We start from the raw sequence: 12,590 nt of genomic DNA, 5'->3' as shown, positions 1-12,590 counted from the left end.
CGGCTCCTCCTGAGCGCCCAGCGCGGCTCGCTGCCCAGCAGCGAGAGCCCCGGCACTCAGCACACACGCTGATCCTCTCCCATCACGGCAGGGAGCACGGGCTGAGCAAGAGACGGCAGCCTGCACAATCCCTGTGTTTGTGCTCGCTCGGTGATGCTCTGTGCCCTTTCTGTGTCCAGCGTGCTGTGGAAGCAGCTGGGCTGTGCACAGCCTGAACCCCGCCAAAGCCCACCTGTTAGAGAAGAAAGTTAAAGAAGACTGGCGGAGAGGGCTGGCATGACGACCACAGGAAGCTTCTAGGTGGCCTCTACAAAACTAATTATTACCCAGGAAAGGGTGATAATTACTCCTTAAGGCTGCAGTGCAGGATCTGGCTTCATGGCAGAGCACAGGAGGTTGGAGAGATGAGGGTGTTAGCACAACAAAAATATTTTGCTGTGATCCCTAACAATTATTAGACCTTCCAAATAAGCAAGTGATTCCTCTTTATTAAGTTATCATCTCTATGTTTTCAGTTGCAAAAAAATTTCTTCTTTTCTGGTTGTTGTGCTTTTAGTTTTGTTCCTTTGTTAAAGAAGCAATAATGTACAATAAATAAAATGTTGATCTGGAGCTATTCATGTGAAATAAATAAATTATTATAGAAAAAAAGAGAGCTCTCCTGGGCTTTTTGCCTTGTTCTTTTTGTTGTATTACATTAACACCACTGCCAGAGGGTTAAGAAATATGTTTAACCACAGCTTCCTCATGCCTTGAAGGAAAGGGCTGAAGACCTTTTTGTTTGTTCCATCTCCTCAAACTGGAATGAAAGTGAAATTGAGAACTTTTCACCTGCTAAGGTGTGCAATCAGAAGTCTCTGAGCCTCCCAGCTGACTCAACTTGAACATATCCAAAGAATATCAGAAAATGCAGAGGATGCATTTTTCCTTTGCTGTAGGTATTTGTTATGCTGTCATCCTTAGCACAAAATCAAGGCACCTTCAGCTGGTCCTGCCCACTGACCTGCACTGAGGAAACTTGAGGTTCCCACTCTTAAACAGTGGAGAGGAGAAAGGTGCAGAGAGGGCAAGGGGCTCATTCTCATTCAAGTCATAGCATCACAGAACATGCTGGTGGCCAGAAGATCCCTCTTGAGAGAGAGTGCCCAGCCTGCCTGTGCCCCAGGAAAAGGTGATTCAGACAGTCTGCAGTGGGACTGACTCTTTAGAAACCACACTTTTTGTCCACAGCAGCCAGAGACAATGACTCTCCTGTCACAGACATCTTTTATGAAAAATCCTTCCCTTAGGATTTTAACCCCTGAGAAGCTGAGAGGCCTCAGGAACAAAATGTAAACACTGATTATCTGCTGCTGTGGAATGCAACAGGTGCATCTGTGATTGGCTCATGTTGGTTGTTTCTAATTAATGGCCAATCACAGTCAGCTGGCTCAGACTCTCTGAGCCACAAGCCTTTGTTATCATTCCTTCCTTTTCTATTCTTAGCTAGCCTTCTGATGAAATCCTTTCTTCTATTCTTTTAGTATAGTTTTAATGTAATATATATCATGAAATAATAAACCAAGCTTTCTGAAACATGGAGTCAACATTCTCATCTCTTCCCTCAACCTAAGAACCCTGTGAACACCATCACACTCTCCCTGAAGAGCAGCACATTTGATATCTGGGCTGCCACTGTATCCCCAAAGTGGGTAAATAAAACTGCTGCTGCTGGTTTGTGGGGCTAAGTGCTTTCTCTCTGCAGCTTTGCACCTGCCTTTCCCTCAGGGAAACCTTCCAAAGTGTCTTGTAGTAGTTTTAGTTAGAACCTGGCCGAGAAGGACAAAAAATTTCTGGTGAGCAAAAAAAATAAAGCAGGCTAAGCATTGTCCAAAGAGGGCTCACCTGATGATTCTGGCTGCAAAAGCAACTCTCCCTAAGCCAGAGTTCCCACATTTCTCTCTCAGAAGTGTGTGGCAGCAAAGGGAACAGGCACACAGTGGTTCCACCACCCCAGCATAAATTGGGATACCATCCCATGTGTATCTGCCTGTGCCAGCAGCGCCAGGGCTCAGTGGAAAGGTTCTTACTCTCCAAAGGCCTATTGGAGATGGAATAAAAAGCAGCTGAGTATTTGAAAGATAATATATCATTCATTTCTTTCTATGGATGCCCAAATTTAGGTATGTTTAAGGGCAAGTTTAGTGCTGACTGTTCCAGAAATGCTGCCAAACACTTTAACAATCTAAACAGGAAGAGCAGACAAAGCTTGTGGGAATGAAAATGTTATTTTATTATATTTCCATGTTAGATGCTGAGGTACAGGAGGTTACTGAGCTTGTCCAAGGCCATGTCAGCAACCTGTGGTGAAACCAGGAACTCAGCCTTTGTCACTACTTTCTGAAAGGACTAACAAGAAAATGACTCCTCATCTCTTTAGCTATGTGTCATTTCCACACCCTACTTTGATTTTTATGAGGAATTGAAGACAATAATGTGGAATATTAATTGTCAAATCTGTCTTTCAGAAAGGATGGCAGTGCCTGACTTACCTGGGCTTTTTTAAACCTGATATTTTGCATTTCCCTGTGCTTCAAAGTAGGAGATAAACAGTCTCACTCTTTGCTAAAGAAACAGAGAGAGATAGTTACAGGCTTTCTTCAGACAAAACATAACAAAAGCTTTTGTTCAGCTGCTTTCTTTTTTCTTTCCTTACTATTTTTTCCCCAATTGTGTACTTTTGGGATTTTTCCCCTTTACTGAAGCACATAGCAAAATAATTAATAACAGTAGGATATTTCTTGCAGGAAAGTGCTTCTGATGTCAAAACCTTTCAGTAAAAATCCCTACATTTACTCTCAGTGGATCAGATTGTGGAAATGACTAGCAGACGTCAAACAGACATTTTTAATGAGAATTTAACAGTGAGCCCTTCATGTATTCTTCTAGTGGCAATTGAGTGTGCTGGCTATCATAAATGTCAAAAACAGAAGGGTAACTTATTTTACCTTCCTTCTTCCCCACTTTTCTTCATATTTAAGAGCCTTCTATGTTTGGCTAAAGGAAGAGGCTTCACAACCAAGATTCCCTGTTTAAATTCTCAGTGTTAGGGCTCAAGGTCATACTGAGAAGGCATGACTTTGCCAGGTTAAATATAGCACTTTGGTGGTGGCCTCTCCTTTCCTGTCACTCATGCTCTGACAGCTTTCATCAGCTGAATATACACTGCTAGAAAAGTGAAATTATGTGGGTGACAGAGGCCAGTAATGGATCAGGGGATCAGTTTGAGCATGGAAAAGCAACAGCAGAGAAAACATCTCTCTTTTACTTCTCACCAAGGTCTGGAGCAATTGCAGCTTCAGTACATTTTTGTTGGAGGGACACTGAACATTTTTGCTTCTCCTCCTTTCCTGACCAGAAACTTTCCCACTAAGCATCTCCTAAAGGCTCAATTTTCCAACACTCCAGTGCAAAGAAAAGCCCTGTGTATGGAGTCTGATCCTTTTTTCCATTTGGCAGCACCACAGCTGAACTTCACTATCTGACAATCTGCGGGAAGCAAATCCCTACAACCCTGTCATGGGACCAGGAGGAATTATTGTCCCTGCCTCAGGATGCCAAGCCAAAGCCTACCCAAGGTACAAGAGTTGGTCTCTGACCTCAGCAGGCTTTGTGTCAGGCCACAGGAATGTGTCAAAAGTCATGCAGCAGGTGGGTGGCATGGTCAGGAGCTTATCTGTGATCAGCTTGGTCTCAGTCCAGTGTGCTAAGTGAAAAAATACCCTCGCTGCTTCAAGCCTGATGCTTGCACAAAGCACTAGCACCCTTATTCCAGGAAATGTCTGGGGTATTCAAAGGGTTGTTATGGAGAGAGATCAAAGAGGTACGAAACTCTAATAAAATGGTATGAAAATCTAATAAAATTGTAACCATCAGTGAATCCACCCACCTGTGTGTTGGTAAGTCAATTGGTACAAATAGATCAAAATCCCCATCAATTCCTAAGTGATTTTTAGAATAAGTGAAGAATATAAGAGCAGGTGCTCTGAACTAAATTGCTGAAGACATGATACAGTGAAAATACTGAAAAATAATAAACTTATTACTGCATTAAGAGCCCAAGACAAACTGCTTATGATTAGTGAACTGCTTAAAGAGTATTGAAGGCAGAAGTAAATGAAATTAAATATAAAATAGAACCAAAGAGAAAGTAAAATCCATGGATTCAAAACAACAGAGAGTTTCTAATTCAGTAAGGTCATGTGGAAAGCAAACTGGAAGGCAAGACAGGAAAAAAGTTATTGAGAAATGTGAAGGTCCAAGAACTGCTTGAGCCAAGCAACCACATCTGTGGAAATGACGCTTCATGTCTGGTGAAGCCCATGGCTAAGGGAGGGAGTTAAAATAAAACACAAACAAAATGTCAGCTGTAAATGAAGAGAACCGAGGATGCACAAACTGACAAGAGCTGGTGGGGTGTGTGCAGAGAGGGGAACTGCAGGACATTTCTCAAAGCTCTTAAATTCACCCAGTTCAGGAAGGAAGCAGCAGGACCTTCTGCACATCAAGGGACTATTTGTGAAAATGACATTTTTCACAAATAGTGTGTGCCACTTTTTCGCCATGAATTATTTGGAATAATTCATGAGGAACAGGACTTTGCAGAGGTACTGAATTATTTTTTTTGTTAAATCTTCTCTGCAAATGATGCTGTGCTGATATCCATGTTAGACCTAATTTTTTTTTTCAAGACAAGAAAGCACATGAGCTGTCAGAACACAAAACTCTGAAAGGGGAAACATTGGAACAAATTGATAAACAAAACAGCAGCATATCAAAAGGACCTCATGGCTATAAATGCAAGGGTTTGGAAAGCACTTGAAATTGAAGTGGCTGTGCTGATAGCAAAAACATGCAAGTTGTTGCTGGAGTCAGATACGCTGCAGAAGGACAGGAGGGTAGCAACAAGCACTCCTAGCTTTAGGACAGGCACAGGATTAATCTTAGGTATTATATACTGAAAAGCCTCATTCTACTTCCACCTTAATTGACTGAAACTAACCGAAACTAGATTTACATATAGGAGAGGATAAAAAATAATCATAGATTTTTTTAAAAAAATGTTGTCTGATATATGTTCTTTGAAGCATTAAGTTAAAAGACCAAGAAAACCAACCTGACAAGTCTACGTATATAGGTATTTCTATATTGCATTAAATTCTTTGACAGATTTGTGATAGAATAGGTAAATTATTATTACAAGCTGGAAGCTGGTTAAAAAAGAGAAAACAGAAGCTACACATGAATGATTTTTCACAGCAAAATATTAACAGTCAAGTTGTCCAAGAACTTAAGAACTTCTTTACTGAAATTATTGCTCTTAGAAAAAGAGAATGAGGATTAAAGTATTTCATAGTATGTTAATTAAGTTGGGAGAACCTAACATTTGGGCAGCTAATGGAAATTAATATTGGCTGAGGCAGAACAGTCACAGGTAGCGTGAAATATTTGGAAGCCTCTCTGGATTCTAAGCCTGCTGTGACCACTCTTTTTGGCATTATGGTGAACAACCATATTCTGCTCTATTACAGCAGTGGTCAGAAAAAAGAAAAGCCCAAGCCAAAACTTTCATTGGCACGGGAGGAGTAAGAAGTCTTAAAATGGAAATTACTTTATATTTCTTTTCTTCTCTCATGGGGGATTAAATGAGTGGCACCTATACAATGAACTGGCTGTTCCAGTTGGTCTTTTCACTTAACATAACAGAGAGGTATCAATTACACTGAAAAACAACTAATTTAAATAGATCAAAGGTTGTCTGGAATATGATTTTCCAAGGAAAATATTTAATTAACCTACTGAATTCCCTGCTACATGCTGTCACTAAGGTACTGAACTCACTGGGAGGCACAACCAGACTAGTTGCTTATCTGGCCAGTGAGTACATCTGCAGCTTGTCTAAAATCTCTAGAGGTCAATTTATCTAAAATCTCAAGGGGTTTCCACCTGGGGAGGGAGGTGAGTAGATCTTTTTGTCATTTGGAAAAGATCTCTGGGTAGAGAGCAAACCCAAGCTGATGGGTATAAAACCTTTTACCTGAGGCCAGTGCAGATATCTAGGGCAGCATTCACTACACCTGCCTTTTTGGTAACCAGCATTGATGAAAACACTCTACAGGATGAGACAAAACACCTGTCTGATCCAATGCTGTAATCATTATGTTCTAATGCTCTGTAAGCGGATGACTGATGCCTTTTTGAATAGGAAAATAATGAGAAATGAGAACAAATAACAAAAATTCTCTTAATTATTCATGCTAACATTCATGTAAGTTTTGAAATGTGTGAATATTTTCATGAATAAATCATTGGTCACTGGCTTGCTTTAAAGGATTTCAGAAATAATAGCGGAATAAGCTTGTTGCCATTACTCATGAACAAAGTTATGAACAATTTTCAATATATGACTGCTCTGTTTTCTAATTGACTGAGCATGAGACAGATGAGTTTAAAATAGACATCAGTAATTCATCGCAAAGCTGAGAGAAAATTTCTCGGGAATCTATGAAAATGCAATGGTCTATATCAGAAACTTAATTTTTCCCCATGTATCATTTTTTGTTAATTTTTGTTTCTCACAAGGTGGAACAGATTACAAAAGAGAAGGATCTAATCTTCATGTTTGCAGATCATCCTATCTGTGCAGAACCAAAGAGATCTTCATATACTCTGACTACTTGAAAATCCTGAGCCAGAGAAATCACTAAGCAAGAAAATTCTTTTAAATTACTAGTTTTATTTTATCACCTTGGTTTCCAACACTAATTTCGACAACGATTCAGAAGAAAGACCTTTGGAGATATTTTGTCTCATTATACCTCTCTCAGAAAAAGCCAAAAAACCCAAAACAAAACCAAACACCAAACTGTAAAACACAAGCAACCAAAATCAAAGAAAACATGCCCACAGTTTACTCAGAGCTTTTCTAAGAGCTTGAGGGAAATCCTGGGAAATGCTGATTTACAGAATTTCTCACCTATTTATGTTGTGGCTTCTCACAGAGATCTTTATTGCCATCACTGCAAGAGGTGCCCCGTGCTATTCCCAGTGCCCATTCTCACATTGCATTTCCCTTTCAGCAGAGTCTGATGAAACAGAGCTGTTCCATGAGCAGTTGTCAAAACACTGGCATATTCTAATTACAATACTTGCTATGTTTCTGTGAAAGTCAAATTTTGAGCTCAATTGCACCAGAATAAAGCAGACGCGATTAAAATCACTGGAGGCGCCCCTGATTTGAAAGAATGTAATTAAGATCAAAATCTAGCCCATGGAGTCTCAGGAAATACTGGAATAACGGGAATCAAAGAATCATCTTGTCAAACAGAAAACATGCAGAAGACTCTGAGCAAAGCAGCTGGCCCTAAATGTGGTTTCATTTAACCTGTATCATATCCTTAAAAACAAATACATGAGGCACGTGGACTACTGAAATCCCATTGCACATCTTAGTGGCATTGGCAAGCATTCTCTAGGTGGTGCTTGATGGAAATGAAATGAAACTCACTTCACCCTATCCTATCCTCCTGGAACTTCAAATTGTGCTACATGAGAGATATTCTTTGGAAGATCTGATGTATAACCCTTCCTATGGGGAATAGATGGTTTTAGACATAGGTAATAATGTCGATTATAAGGCAGACAGGCAGTCCAAAATGACAGACAGCTCCACAGCCTAAAGCATTTATACACAGCAGCAAGATCAGGGTGTATGGGAAAAGGAGGCAGCCCTTTAATACAACTTTAGGAGTGGTCTCAACTTTTAATTCTGCCCACTTCAATCAGGGAAGTGTAGGAAGGTGGTGGGATAAGTCAGCAAGGGATCCCTCCTTGATTTAATGTGGAGAGCTAGGGAATGCAATCTGCTGGGCACAGGTGCTTGGCAGTCAGCTGGTGGGATGTGGACAAGCAAGTAGGGAACTCTATTTCTTGGGCAGCTCTGACACAGGAAAAGCTGTGGAGACCCTGGCAAAACTGAAATCTACCTTTGCCAAAAAACAGAAACTGGAGAATATGGGTAGGTGGTGTGTGCGGAGTCTCGTTTAGCCACAGGAGTTCTCAGTGCTTGGCTCTTTCTGCAGCCCTGTTCTTAGAGATGGGAATCTCTAGGATGGATCTAACAGGGCTTGAAATGCTACCCCACGATTTAATGCTACCGTACATTAAATGCCAGCATACAATTTTAGCTGTTTAAGATTTCAGGCTACAAGCGTTTGTGGAAAAGTTATCCCTGTCAATCATATGAGCTGCATCTAAACCCCTTCAGCTTTCCTTAGCCTGATTATTGTTGCCTATCCCATCCACCCACCTAAACAGCCAGTAGGAGGTCAGGACAGCAGTTTCACAAGTGAGTAATCCTCTTCTGTGCCTTCAAATCTCTCAGAATTAGCCGAGAGTTGCTTCAAGCTGCGAAGCTCAAAGCCAGAGAGATCCAAAATTTCTGAAAAAATGGTCAGACAAAATTTGCGAAAAAACGGTCTGAGCTTCCCAGCTTCAATTTCTTCCCACTTTTTACTCCACAGTTTAACCCACCCAAGGCATAATCTCCGAGTGGCCAAACCAGAATCAGCTGAATCAGCTGAACACTAGCTGCCCTTCTTTTTCAGCTTGAGATTTAGAAGATCTGACTGGAAACAGACGCTGGATATAATGGAAGAATTTCCTTTTCTCACACCACTTGCTTGTCTCCCTGGGCTGTGAAGCCTCACATTCCCTGGTCCCCGGGATGCTCCTCCTCGCTTGCCTCTGGCACTAGAGGGCGCGGGGATCTGGGCTCCGGGATGGAAATAAAACTCTCCGCGGCTCCCCGCTTTGCCTTAAACTGAACTCAACTTTCAAAGAGGTCCTGATTTCACAGAAAGGGAATTGGCTTCATTATTACTGGCTTGTCTGAGTTCCCCGTGCTGCATTGCTATGGAAACAGGACCAGAAAATACATCTTGTGCATGTAGGTCATGATATTAGTGGAGAAGGGAAAGCTGGGTGAACGGGTGAGTGGGTTACCGGAGTGAAGTGGGACAGAGCAACCTCCTGGGATTATATTAACAACAGTGAGGGATTTCATAGTAGGTGTCCTCAAAAGACTTTTGAATGAGACACCAAACAGGCGGCAAGCATTTTGGGTAGCTGAGAACCATGACATACACACAGGGATTCAGCCCAGAGGTGACAACCAAAGTGGCAGTGGGCACTGGGCTGAACACCTAGGAGGGGAACAAAAAAAGTTTTGTTTATAGATTCTGTTATTAACTGATGGCCTCAGTTTCCTCCTTTCAGTGTCTGTGTCTCCATCCTGGATGATGAAGGCACTGCTAGAGTGCTGTGCCTTCCATCTCCTCAGGACATCCTTGATCACACATGGTCCAGGTCTCCCTGAGCTCTGCCCAGACGCAGAGTTACAACCATTAGGGTAGAGGAAAATCAAAATCCTGGGTTTGGATGGGAGAAAAGCATGACCTCTCCTTTTTATCATTTTGCCCTCCATCCAAAACAAGTTGGGGACATCCTAGACCCCCCATCCCCATATACTGTGCCTTGTTCCCAAGTGGACTACAATGCAGAAATCAGAGTGCTGAGGGAGGGATTGGAGGGGGCAGCTCAGTGGGGCACAACAAACCAGTGAGATTACTGCGCTTCTCACTCTCCTGGTGCAAAACCAACCAGTCCAGGCTCCTGCAGAGGGGAAATTCAACCAAACTTACACTCCAAGAGATCCTACAGGAAGGAGCAAGTGTATTCTGTGTAGCTTAGAGAGGTTTATAGATGAATCACCGAGAGCAGCTGGTGTCATAAACCACACAATAAAAGCTGGTCTGTATTCAGACAGGGGTTGTGATTGCAAGTGATGCAATACCATAAAGGCAGACAGCATGCATACTTCTGCTCTCCTGTATTAACCTTCCTTATCCTTTTTTATAGTTTGCGGATTTGCTTTATCCCCCAAATAGCCGCAAGAACAGGCTGTCAAGCAGAGGTTAGACCTTCTTTTTTTGTCCTTGTCTTTTCCCTTCTGCAAAGAGAATATCTTCCTTCAGGGACAAGGACAAGCCAATGTGCCAACACACTGGTTGACACATAAAAATGGGAATAGCTGTCATTCTGGCTAGATTTGCAACATGAATTTCCAGCTGGAAATAAAGCCATCTCCTTGTCCTGGGAGGAACTTTAGCAAATCAAAACAGTAAGAATAAACAATCCTACAGGGGTGGGAGGAATTGTCCCTTGTTCTTCACCCAGCAAAGGGGTAAAAGGACTCACCTCTGGGCTGGTGGGGATGAGTTACAAGCCCCCAGAGCTGGCAGTGGGTACAGCCATTCTCCAGGAGCTCCTGGCATCAGGGCCCTGGGGCTGGGCTGCCCTGCCAGGGAGAGCAGAGGAGCTCCCATCCCACCTTTCCCCATGGTGCTGGGGCAGCCACGGGGCAGCCTGGTGGGAAGGCGCAAAGCCAGGAGAAGTGCCCTGGCTGGAGAGATGGCCAGGATCGGCTTTGGCCCAAGAAGGAGCAGAAAGCACTTTGTCCCTTCAGAGCCCCCGATGCAGCCTTATTGTGGGGCTGCACCAACACCTCGATGCCCCAGGGCTGTTTCTAGAGGAAATTTTTCTCCCACAGCTTGATCTGAGTTCCCTCTCAGTGTCAGCTCGCTCCTTCTGGCCCTAAGCACCCCATGGTGGCGGCGAAAGGAAAGGGAGCCCGGAGGCACGGCCGGGACCGGGACAGGGGGACGAGCCAGCCCCGGCCCCGGAGCATCCTCTCCGGCATCACCCTGCTCCCTGCTCCGGGGAGCGAAGCCCAGGGCAGGGATGCGGGGAAGCGGGGCCGGAAATGAGCCAGGGAAAGCCCAGACCCTCCCCACCTCCGAGCCCGCTCCCCTCCTCGAGCAGGACACGGGAGCTGAGGCAGCGGCAGCGGGAGCTGCTCCCGGGCACAGCGGGGATTCTGCGGGCGAGGGAAGAGACGGAACAGCGGCAGCTCCCTCCCGGTGTCCCGCATGGCCCCTGGTCCCACAGGGCAGGGATCCCCGCATCCCCCCTGGTCCCACAGGGCAGGGATCCCCGCATCCCTCCTGGTCCGGCAGGGCAGGGATCCCGATCCCCATCCCCATCCCGCCCTTACCGTCCCGTCCGGCAGGCTCCGCTCCCGGGGGACGGCTCCGCTCCCGCTCCCGGTGACATTTTGCAGGAGTCGCCGGCAAACATGTCACAGCGGGATTTGGGAGCGGTAGCCCGGCAGATGAACCTGTGTCGGAATGTGGCTTTTGTAATAAAACCCCTGTGTATGGCGCTTTCTCTACTATGTCTCTCCCGCTATACCATGACAGGCTCGGTTCTGGGATTAATATCGCAACTGAAACTCGACAGGCAAGGGCTCTGTGCTGGGGACAATCGCTTTGCCTAATCTCCTCTCGCTGCTTTTCGCCGCTGGCCCGCTCAGCCGTGACCCATTCAGCAAAAGTTTCCCTATGGTCTGCTCTGCTTCTTCTGCCAGGAAGCAAAAGCTCGTTTCTTAGACATTATTTCCTTGGCGGGAGCTTTCCTATGACAGCAGCGGATGAAATCCTAGGTGCGGCGAGGAAGGGGCGGAGGGTGGAGGACGTGAAAGAAAAGCCAAGAGGAAAAAAAAAAAAAAAAAGCCAAAAAAAAGAAGATGGAAAGAAAAAAGAAAAAAAGGAGAGAGAGGAAACGTCAGTAAAAAGCGAATCTTTCCTACCTGTGATCCAATTAGCAGGAGTTGCATCTCATCCCGCTGCAAGCGGCTGGCTGGAGCGGCGGCGGCGGCAGAGGCGTGCGGGCTGCGCGCCGTCAGCGCCCGCAGCCAGCGGCTTTATCTTCCTCTTCCATATCTTCCACCAGGAGCCAGGGGGGCTGGGCTGGGGGAAACACAGAGCGCTCGGCACCGTGATAGTGCGGGGAAAGAATAACAGGTTGGGAGCTTTAAATGAGAGGTGGCATTGTCCGGGCTGATGGAGTTTTGTCTCCTGCTCCCTCTCGCCCTCCCACACCCACAGGCACACACATATACAAGCACACCCTCGGGAGTCGCTGCTTCAGTTCAGCCAAGCTGAGCTTAAAAAAAAAAAAAATAATAAAAAAAAAATTTAAAAAACCCAGAGCAATAGTGCTATCGAACCTGACTTAAAGGTTTAGACAAAACTGTAGTAATTAAAGATGAAGCCGGGACTCGTGAGTGAGCCGGTGATAATTCACACTTCCCCAGAGCTGGTGGGGAAATGAGGGTGAGCGAGGGAAGCTGTGCCTAGGTGAGCATCCCGGGTGTGTGTCCCTGCCGAGTGCCGCGGCTGTGCTGCCCACCCCGAGGGTGTGCGGGGGTGTGCGATGTGTGCGAGCGCCAAGTGGGCTCGATTAGCTGCAATGGGAAGGCAATTTCTGCGGAGAACATTTACAATTTTCTTTCAATATGACAGGATTAGTTGCTGTTGAAGGCTCTCCTCCAATAAGATCGCACTGGTCTCTGATTTGGTGGCTTTGCTGAATAGAAATTACTGGTTCTTGTTATCTCTCAACACACTCTCCTGTCTTCCTCATCAGGCACT

General features: G+C 44.8%; 1 protein-coding gene across 6 annotated transcripts in view; it reads right to left on the bottom strand.

Annotated features, from left to right (window-relative positions):
- The window catches only part of CHRM2 (cholinergic receptor muscarinic 2), an 89,812-nt gene extending 77,484 nt beyond the window's left edge, over positions 1 to 12,328 (bottom strand). For 3 of the 6 annotated variants that reach the window (XR_010027518.1, XM_063154095.1, XM_063154090.1), the window contains exon 1: positions 11,747 to 12,328. The gene's annotated coding sequence lies outside the window, so the exon portion shown is untranslated. Of the gene's footprint in view, positions 1 to 7,015; positions 7,035 to 8,347; positions 8,480 to 11,152; positions 11,172 to 11,746 lie in introns of those variants that run through there. The other 3 variants (XM_063154092.1, XM_063154093.1, XM_063154094.1) reach the window with 3 other exon arrangements.
- Positions 12,329 to 12,590: the final 262 nt, after the last annotated feature.

Source organism: Melospiza melodia, chromosome 4, assembly GCF_035770615.1.
Source record: "Melospiza melodia melodia isolate bMelMel2 chromosome 4, bMelMel2.pri, whole genome shotgun sequence".
In the NCBI taxonomy this organism is placed as follows: domain Eukaryota; kingdom Metazoa; phylum Chordata; class Aves; order Passeriformes; family Passerellidae; genus Melospiza; species Melospiza melodia.
This window is presented reverse-complemented; position numbering and strand designations above follow the sequence as displayed.